Source organism: Vulpes vulpes, unplaced genomic scaffold, assembly GCF_048418805.1.
Source record: "Vulpes vulpes isolate BD-2025 unplaced genomic scaffold, VulVul3 Bu000000626, whole genome shotgun sequence".
Lineage (NCBI taxonomy): Eukaryota > Metazoa > Chordata > Mammalia > Carnivora > Canidae > Vulpes > Vulpes vulpes.
This window is the reverse complement of record NW_027325669.1, coordinates 1,992,560-2,002,978: the sequence shown is the minus strand read 5'-3', so window position 1 is coordinate 2,002,978 and position 10,419 is coordinate 1,992,560.

Sequence of the window (10,419 nt, the reverse complement as noted above, 5' to 3'; positions counted from 1 at the left end):
CAGCTTCGTACGGGCAGAGCTCAAGGCCATCAGGCAGAGAACAGGACCCTGCACCCTGGTGGCTTCTGCAGCTGTGGTCCCTGCCCGCAGGTGGCTGATGCCTGGCTGAGCAGGTGAAAGGCTGTGAACGGGACACACACAACTGAAAACCAGCCAGGGATGTTCTGGGGGGGCGGCTACCCCGGAAGCCCTGCCGTCCCAGCTGGACGGCTCCCGGAAGGTGACGCCCCTCACCCCGCCCAGGCCCAGCTGCGCACCTGGCTGCCCCCCCGCCCCGAGGACCCCCTCCGCCTTGAGCAGCTGCGCGGTGGGAGCAGCACCTTGGGAGCCAGGAGCACACGGGGTGGGGGCAGTCGGAACCCTTCGGTGATGACCTCCATGCCCGGACAAGGGGCCTCAGGGAGTCAGGCCCGTGGGCGACAGGGCAGGCACGCCTCACTCTGGGCTAACGCCCCCATCAGAGCCCACGTCCACGCGACTCTGGCCCGACATGTGGCAAGCCGCCCCCTCACCGAGGTCCCGCCCCGATGCCCCCACTTCCCCGTGCGCTCAGTTCCAGGGGGTGCGTGGCAGTAATAGTCATTCATAGATCTGCTCCATGATGTAAACAGGGTGATTGTGCCTTCGTGAGATACTAATATCTTAATGAGTCTGTGCCATTTGTTTATGTAAATGGATAATGGGATCTCCACGGGGGCCGGATACAACCCTGCGATCTGGTAATTCAGCGACTGCTCTCAGACACCCGCAAGTACTGTGTCTTCGGAGAAACTAAGGGCAGGGCCGTAAATGCAGCCACCGGCTCGGGGGCCATCCGCGCGTGGCTCCCAGGGCAGAGCGGCGCCGGAGGTGACCGGCCACGGATGGAGTCCCCAGCTGCAGGGGCCCGTGCCCTCACCTGCACCGTCCTGCTCTGGCTCCTTCCCAGCTCCCGGCCCACCGAGCGGGCATGACCCGCATCCTGCTCCTGGGGACACCACCCGTCCCAGCACCGTCTGGTTCAGGTCCAGCTAGGGGGTGAACTGTGTCCCCCAGAATCCCCTGTTGGCATCCTCACCCCCCCGGGACCTGATGGCACCTGTCTCTGGAGCGGCCCTAGGAACGCCAAGATCCTTGGCACCATCTGTGGGGCGTCCCTGTGAGAGCAGAGCTCAAGACACAAACGCATGCAGCGGGATGACGGCCTGAGGACATGGGGACAGCAGGTGGGGAGGCCGTGGGGAGATGCCAGCTAGGCTCCACTCCCCCCCCCCCCCCCCCCCCCGGATCTGGACTCAGCCTCTGGAGCTGACAGGGCCGTGACCCCACGTGCCGAGCTGTGTGAGCGCAGCCCTACGGACCCAGACGGCCCCCCACCATACCCAGCCTCGGCAGCCCCGGGGTGGTGCCTCGCTCCTGGCACCCCCACCACCCCCAGGAGGCAGAATGAAGGCCGTGCACGGAGCCACATCCCCCCTGACTCCAGGGTCAGGCAGAGGTCACGAGCAGGGCCGCCCTGGGCCTCAGCGGCCTCACCGACCTGCGCCACCCACGGACCCACATCAGCCGGATGGGCTGGGTCCGGCCACAGCGTGGGAACTGGGTCCTGCCGCGGGACTCCCACCAGTCTGGCCGCCGGCGTGGCACGTGGGCTGTGGGAACCATCAGGCCGGACGGCCGGCCCCCAGGACGCCTGGAGCAGCAAGAGACGTCTCGCCACGGTGGAGCCCAGGACTGCGGAAACCTGATGCTCCCAGCGCCCTCCCTGGCCTGTGGGGCCCCTGCGTCCCTTCCGCTCCCCGGGCAGGAGGTTCTCAGCCCTGTGCCCCCTCAGCAGCTCCCCTGCTCCTGCCCATCCATCCCACCCCTTGCTCTGCCCCTCAGGGAGGAGGGTCCCACCACCCCCACCCCAACCCGGCCCTCCCGGGCCCCAGCGGTCACGGGGTGATGGCTTCCATCAGTGGCAATCATCTGAAGTTAAAAAGAGAAAGAAAAAAACCCAAAACACCTGCTTTGCCATTAATCTGAGGACGACAGGACTCGTAATTAAACTCTGGAGATGTGCAATCCTTCACCGAGCAATCCTGTCACTCAGGTATGTGCAGAGGGGCTGCACTGTCTGGGCGATGACGGGTCCCTCCTGGCCGCACCCCGCTGCCCCCCAGGGTCCCAGCTCCCCCCCAGGTGACGGCTGTCACTCGCACTACTGACCTCGGAGCTGGGGTGCTACTTGCCCCGCAGGGTGTCATTTGCCCAGGAACACCCCCCACTGAGACCTAAGGACCAAAAATGCTCCCTGGCATTGCCAAGGGTCCCCGAGGGCAACATGCCCAGGTCCCCAGGCATCCTGTCCCCGCCTGTCTCTGGTCCCTCCCTCTCCTGGCCTCGTGAGCCGGGTGTCACATCCGTGGTGAGGCTAACTCAGGTCACACGCATGCACCCGCATGCACACACACAGGGGTGCACATGCAGCGCTTCACCCCCGAGCCTCGGTGTCCAGAACGACCCGCTTTACAGAGTTCAGACGCAGGTTAGCAGGTAGGCCCATGGGGACTCGAGAATGGCTGTGCCCCAAGTTCAGAGGTTTCGGCTCTAAGGCCCCCAGGGGGCGTGGCTCAGGAGGCAGGGCCTTGGGGAGATGAGGTCCTGCTGGTGGAGCTCCGTGATGGGGTCAGCACCTCGGGTCCAATGGGGGAAGGGAGCCTCCCCGGACCCCGCATTGTGGGCTCCGGCATCTAGACAGCAGCAGCCACTGGGGCTCCTGGGCTGACCGGGACGCGGACCTAGCGGGGTGGGCATCCTGGGTGTGACCCCTCCTCACTCAGGCCCTGGGAGCGCCCGGTGGTTACTGGTGGTCCAGCTGCACCAGGACCAGCTCTAGGGTGACTTACGTTGCCTTCCTTCCCCTCTGGGCTCTCGGGCTCTGTAAGCCAGGCAGCGCGGTGGGGCCCTGGGCTGGGGCGCCCACCTCGGCTCCACACGCCCCTCACTCGGCATGTCCCGTGCTGGCCTCTCTGGGCACGGCCTCCTCCCCCCCTTTCTCCGGACCACCCGCCTGTGTGACAACCCCGGGGCTCGTCATCTTTGAGAATTTCTGTTGTGTTGTCTTTCCGTGTTTATTTGTGAGCTACAGTGTGAAACGGTTACTAATTCAGATTTTTACTGTGGATAAACAAATACAGAAAATTAACAGATGTGTTTTGCAGATGTACTTCACAAAAATAACATCCCTCGTGACGAGGAGAAGCATCCTCCGGGGCTGAGCCACGGGGAGGCTCTGAGCGCCTCTGGACGCCCTTCCTGACTCTCACCGTGAGAGCCTGAGGGCTCACCTGAGACCCCAGGGAGGCTGGCAGGGCGGCACCGGGGGTGCGGAGGAGTGCAGCCCCCCCCAGGGGCCCCGGCTGGAGGGAAGGAAGCAGGAGGCCCCTGGAGTGGATTGGGAGGTCCCACGGAGCACGGATTGCAGGACGCACCAGGGAGGACGAGGCCCCGGGGGGTTCACTTCCAGGAGTGGAAAGAACATGACGCCCAACACTGCACCTCCATTCAAGGAGCCCGATGATCGTGGGGTGAGATGATGCTTCCCAGGGAAGGAGGCCAGGGAAGAGGAGCGACAGGTGTGTCCCCGCGCTGTCCTTGGCCAACGCCTCTGCCCCGCACTTGATCGGGTCTGGGTCCCTGTCTGGCCCCCGCAGCCGGAAGGGGCCTGCCCAGGACCGCTGGCCCCATGAGGGGGCTGCCGGGCGCCCCCCTCCCTCGTCCTGGCGGGAGAGCGGTGTGCTGACAACCGCTGCGGCACCAGCACCCAATGCTGCGGGGCGCAGGCCCGTGGGGAGGACACAGGTCCGTGGGGAGGACGCAGGCCCATGGGGACGCAGGTCCGCGTCCACCCCGCGTCCACAGGCGGCTCTCCCATGGAGCCCCGGGTGCAGCCCTGCAGGCGCTCGCCCGCCGCGGTGATGACACCCGTCCCTTCGTGGATGTGGGGGTTTGCACGTGGACGTTTCCGTTTCACGTATTTATTCTATTTATAGAATAATGTGTTTATTCCGTTTTTTAAAAAAGTGCTAGAATCTGCGAACTTTAACACGTGGGATTTGTCTGTTCTTCTGTTAAACAGGAAGCACAAAGCTTGTGCCATTGAAGCTTCTTCTCCGGGTCTGTTTTCCACAGACATCGGGTCTCTCCCCATCCTGCCCGAGGTGGCCGAGCCCCTCCACGGGAACACTCGCACACACCTACACACTCGCACATGCACACACATGCACAATCACAGGTGCACGCATGCACCAATGCACACACATGTGCGGTGTGCATGTTCCCACAGGCACACACACGTGCAGTGCACACAATCCCCCTACACGTGCCATATACACACCCCTTGCACACACACGTGCAGTGCACACACTCTCCCCCACACACGCCATGCACACACTCCTTGCACCTACACATGTGGTGTGCACGCTCCTACAGGCATACATATGCAGTGCACACACTCCTTGCACACACATGTGTAGTGCTCAGGCTCCTACACACACATGCAGTGCACACACTCCTCGGACACACACCTGTGCGGTGTGCACACTCCTACAGGCATACACGTGCAGTGCACACACTCCTTGCACACACATGTGCAGTGCGCACACTCCTAGAATACACCCGTGTGGTGTGCAGGCTCCTACACGCACACACGTGCGGTGCACACACTCCATGTGCGGTGTACACGCTCCTACATGCACACACCTTTCTCCCCGGGCCCAGGCAGCCGTCCATCCACACCTGCAGTGAATGAGCAAAAGGCCTTTCTTCCTCAGCATGCCAGGCTGGTCCCGGGGAGGCAACGCTCTGTACAAATTTTATTTCTTCTTACGTGAAAGGAGACACACTCCCATAGGAATAATTTAATTTGCCTTTTCTTCAGAAGTGACTGTTGCACAGAGGAAGCTTTCTTCTCATCGAATTTTACTCAAAAATAAAATAAAAGACTCAAAGAATATTAGAGTTAAAAGGGAATGGTGTAGTTCAACCCCATCTGATACTTGGGGGAGGGATGGAGACAGTCAGGTTCAGGGCTGCCTTCAGAACTGGGTGGGGGCCTGGGAGAGGGGTGGGGACCTGGGAATGGGGTGAAGGCCTAGGAGAGAGGTGAGGGGTCCAGGGAATGGAGTGGGGGCCTGGGAGAGGGGTGAGGGCTCGGGAATGGAGTGGGGACCTGGGAACGGGGTGGGGACCTGGGAATGGGGTGAGGGCCTGGGAGAGGGGTGGATGTCAGGGACAGATCAGGTCCCAGTGTGCTGGGTGGCATTCCAAGGTGGGGGGGGGCAATGACGAGTGAACAAATGTGTGCACAAGGGACTAGACTGTGAGTGATTAATCTTCAGCGGAGATAACACAGCCTCCTGTGATAAACGGAGGGCAATTAGGCCATGTTTCCCTACCAAGTATTGGTGGCGTCACTATCTCTGCTGCGAGGAAATCTCTGAGTGCATCTCAGATCACGTTCTGAAGACCGAGCCCCAGGCATGAATTCCTGGCTCAGAGGCAGGAGCATCTGCCGCTCTTCCCGCACAGTGTTCAGGCAACTCTCGCCCCGTCCTGCGCCCTGGAGATGGCCGCGGGTAAGGGACACGCTCCCCAGAACCGGCTTCCCTGTTTCCATGTGTCCTCAGGATTCCCCGCACCTCATTGCCCACACGGAGCTGAACCTTCCACCGTGGACGCTGCAGCACGAGTTCGACTTCACCCTCTCTGCAGACAGGCTGTTCTCCCTGGGGGAGCAAGCAGGGAGGGGCCTCGAGGACGAGGCCTCACATTGACTGGCAGGTGCTCTGGGGGAGGGGGAGGAGGGGAGGAAGGAGAGATGGGGAGGAGGGGGGAGGAAGAAGGAGATAGGGGAGGAGGGAGGGGAGGAGGAGAGGGGAGGAGGGAGGGCATCTACAAGCCACTTCCACGGACCTCGTGCTTGAACACTTGCCTCCTCTACTTCGTTGGCTCATTGACTCTTTCTGACCATCCTGGACAATAATATTCTTACTCCCATTTATTTCTTATTTTTAAAATGTTTTTTATTTATTTTTTTCTTCTCATTCCCATTTCAACTTGGAAGAAACTGAGGCCCAGCTGGTGACAACGGCCCAGGTGTCCCCAGGCCACACAGGTGCCACGGGAAACTCCCATGGCTACACAACTCGGCTCTAGACCCACGCTGGGCAGGACTCGTGTGGGCAGAAGGACAAACAGCGGAGCGCCCACCAGTGGGAAGCCGTCACAGACCACCCCACGCTGCCTCCGTGGGACCCGCTTGTCCCCTCCTGCCCTCCCCATGCTGGGTCCTCCCAGCTCCTGAGGAAGGTTCCCTCCTGTGACTGCAGGGGGTGGGGGTGGGGGATGGAGGAGGGGAAGGGGAGGGCAGGGGCTCAGTGGCTGCCCTCGGAGTCCTACTCTGTTTTGAGAAGAAGATGGGCTCAGGTTGGCTCAGGACGACCCGAGCGACATCATCATGTCCTGGGGAGAGCCTGTGTCCAAGGCAGTCCCGCTCCGCATCCACACAGGAACAGGGGACACGCCGCTCAGCCCCTGGCCCCCAGTCCTCCCATAAGCTCGTGCCCGGACGATGAAGGGTCCCGTCTCAGATGACTGGACTTTGGGCAGAAAGCGGGGGGGGCCGGTGGGGGAGGACAGTCAGGGGCGGCCTAGGGAACACGGGGTGCAAAGGGGTCCACACTGAGACCCCAGCTTCCTGTGCTAGGTGATGTCATTCTCAGAACCGCTTTTGGGCAGAAAACGTGCATCGGGGTCCACGCACAGCAGCGGAGGGCCAGCCCCATCTTGCTCCATCCTCTCCCGTCATCGCTGACCACCCCACGGCCCCGCGAACGCAGCAGGTACCCCCTGGGCCCCCGCACGGCACCCCAGCCGCCGCGCCTCCACGAGCCGTCTGTAGGCCCCGTTCCGAATCCTGGCTCAGGCCCTCCCAGTCCCGAATCGTCCTGCGGGGATGAAGGGTTCACTTTCCACGCGACAGACCGGCGTCGTCCTCAGCTTCCTGTTTTTATAACATCGCTAAACTGCCTATTCCCCGTCTCTCATCGCCGGCGTCGCTGTGAGGTACCCGATCCCACCAGCGTTAAGGTCTACAGGGGAACCCGAGTCCCGTCACCCGGGTCACAGAGCGACACCTCTGTTCCGATCGCTCCGCACTGCGGCCGACACAGCTTTATTGGCGTGATCGAGGGAGGCGCATAATTCATCACGCAGTCTTCCAAAAGTGGCTTTTGAGAGTAAAATAGATGCGCTTTACGTGGAGTCGCATCCCCCACTGTGACTGACGTGCACAGACGGCAGCATCGCCTCTCCGCGGCGGCCTTATAAAGGGGTCCCGGGGCTAGTGCATCACCGGGGTCCCCAAAGAACATACAAATGAGCGTGTGATGAAACCAGCCGCAGCGTCCCCGCCTGCACCCCCATCCCCAGTGCTGTCTCTTCTGGCTCATCCGCTCAGTTTCCACAGGGTGTTCATGGGACACGCGTCCCGCTTGGCCCCACTGCGGCCCCTCTCATCAGCCCCACGTCCCCTCCCCACCCCGTCCCCCTGTAGCCCTTCCTCGGGCGCTCTGCTAATGGCATCATTAGGTCATTTCCACCTGCTGCTGCCCCCAACCTTGGTCACCGGTGCCCCGAGGGCAAGACCCCATGCTTGGCACCAGCCATTCCCACCTGTGTCCCCCCAGGTGACAGCGGGGTTCCCTGCCCACCCCTAGCAGCTGCCCGGCTCATCAGCCTCCCGTGTCTGCATAGACGTGTCCCACTGGACCCCTCCAGCCGTCCCCTGGGCTCCCAGGGAGGAAGGGCCCTCACCAAGCTGGGGTCACAGCAAAGCGGGAAAAGTCTCAGCCCCCTGGCACGTGCACCTGCATGGGCTCCATAATAATATAACGTCCCCGTACTATTTTATTGATAGATAAGATTGTCATGCTCTATCAATACCCATCACCAATGACCGGCGCCATTACCCTATGACAGCAGAGACACAGATCACCGCCGTGCCACGTAAGCAGGGGGCATCCTTCTCTCTGTCTCCCAGATGCGAAAGCCACGCCAGTGGAGGCCAGGCAGCTTCCCGGGTCATACAGGAGAGGGCACAGCCCAGGGGATGGCCAGGGTGGCCCCATTCAGCTCCATCCTCCCAACCCCGGCCAAGCCTGGAGAGAGAGGACACTGCCCCGCAGCCTGGGGCCCGGGTCCTGAGCCCTGCAGTCCCTGTGCTGAGGCGCAGCCGGCGACACCTGCAAGGGAAATCCGCTCGCGTGCTTCACATACAACCCTCACCTGTTCCCCATTTTTCCCCATGGTGAGTGCAATGGCCACCCCCATTTTATTCACTTCTTTCTTGATTTGATTTTAAAGTAATGCCTATGTCTACGAGCATGGGGCTCGAATGCCCAAGCCCGAGGTCATGAGTCACAGGCTCCACCTGCTGTGCCAGCTGGGTGCCCCCTGTGACCACCCCACCTAAGGACGACTAAGGGGCAGGCCTCGGCGTGGTTTCCAGGCCCAGCTCTGGCACGTGGCCTGGAAGGGAGGAGTGTTCATCCCTCCTTCCTCGTACTGGCCGCTGGACCCAGGATGCGTGTGTCCCCCGAGCACAGGGGAAGGTGGGGAGCACTGGGGGCGGGGCTTTGTGTTCTGTTCCCAGGTGCATCCTCCGTAAAAGAGCGACATGAAGCTCCCTTCGTGGCGGCTCCGGGCTGAGTTAAGACTGTCCCACCGCGTCCCTGAGCCTGGCTGGTGCCCGCCACGGACTGGGAACCGTGACCGGAGGGACGGGTGCACACGCCGCGAGGGACAGGTTACCTCTGACTGCGTGACATCGTGGTGGAGGGACCTTTTGTTCCTGCCTGTTTCCCCAGGACTCAGAGGAAGGCCTGAGGGACATGACATTAGGACAGGAAACAAGTAACCACAGGGAAGGAAAGGAGGGGAGAGGAAGGGTGGAGAGGGAGGAGGGGGGGGGGCGGGCTCAGTGGCCGCCCTTGGGGAGCCCCCTGCCTGCACAGGGAAGGGCATCTGGCCAAGCATCCTCCCCCCGCCCCCACCCCCCGCCTCTGTCACCAGCCTCATCCTCCCCCTTCGGCCCCTCCGGGGTCCTGCGTGTGGACAGGACGCTGTGATGTGTCTGGTGCCAGGGCGATGGGAGCAGTGGCCGTTGGTAGCTCAGCTCTATTTAAATTTTTTCCGTGTAAATAACTGATAGTCATAAAAAGGAAAATTGCATTTGCTTCAAGTGGGCGGAGGATACATTTAAGTCAGAATGAGGAATGTTCTGGGAGCGCTGCTTCAGCCCATGAATAACAAAGCTGTGTTGCTTCTCTCCGTGGTCTTGCGGGTTGGCAGCTGTTGGGCCTCGCCTGCCCGCCGGGGCAGCACGGCCTGTTATCGCCCCGCCGATGACCCAGCCCCGCCCCTGATGCAGCCCCTCTACCAGTGGGGCTGTCCCGGGCCCGTCCTCGCCCCTGCAGCCCAGCGCCCAGTCCTCCCTGATCATGGATCTCAGAGAGGATTGCGGGAACCAGAGGCAGGGTCCTGGGCGGTCGGCGAGCCCGGGCGCCTCCTCTCCTTTACGTACTTACTCCGGCGACACACCATGAAGACCTGGCACAGTTGGGCGCTCTTCAGGGCAGCGGCCTGCGGGGTGCGGGGGGCACGGACAGGAACGCGTGCAGAAGGGGACTGCCGAGTGCCCGGGATCGGGGACCTTCAGGTGTCAGACAAGCAAAGCCCGGGATGCGCTGAGGCAGGTTGGCCGTCCTGACGCGGGAGCTCGTGAGACACGAAGGGTCCAAGGCGATGGGAGTCGAGCTGCAGTCCTACGCCAAAGAGCGAACACAGCCCCCTGACCACGGAGACCGACCGTGGCTGCGGGAGGCACCCCCGGGGCCCCAGCTGAGCTGGGACCCCGCTCCGAGCACAGAGGTGCCGGGGTCCTGGGCCGTGCGGGGCAGGAAAGGGGCCGGGGCAGCCGAGCAGGAGCACGTGGCCTTCTGCAGCAAAGACGCTCCGAGGCCCCGGCCCGCCCGGCCCCCGGGGGCAGCTCGAGGTTGGGGGACTTCGTGGAAATGAGGAATGGGGGAGCCTACGTCTCCCAGCCCCCACCACGGCGCTGCCTGTCTCCGGCCCCGCTGGCCCACAGGCTCCTTAGAGCCCCAGCCGCACCCACATCCCTTTCACCCGCAGCATCGGGGCGGGAGGGGGGCGACCGGGACCCGCGGCCAGCAACTCGGAGGCTCCCAGAGGGCGCTCGGCGTCCCTGAGCCTCTCCCGGGCTGGGAGACTTCACACACCTCTGGCAGCTCCATGTCGGGTCCTAAAAATTTACACAGTTGTTCATAAATTTCCACCACAGATTTTTTTTTTCTTAAATAAGCTCTCAAATTTATG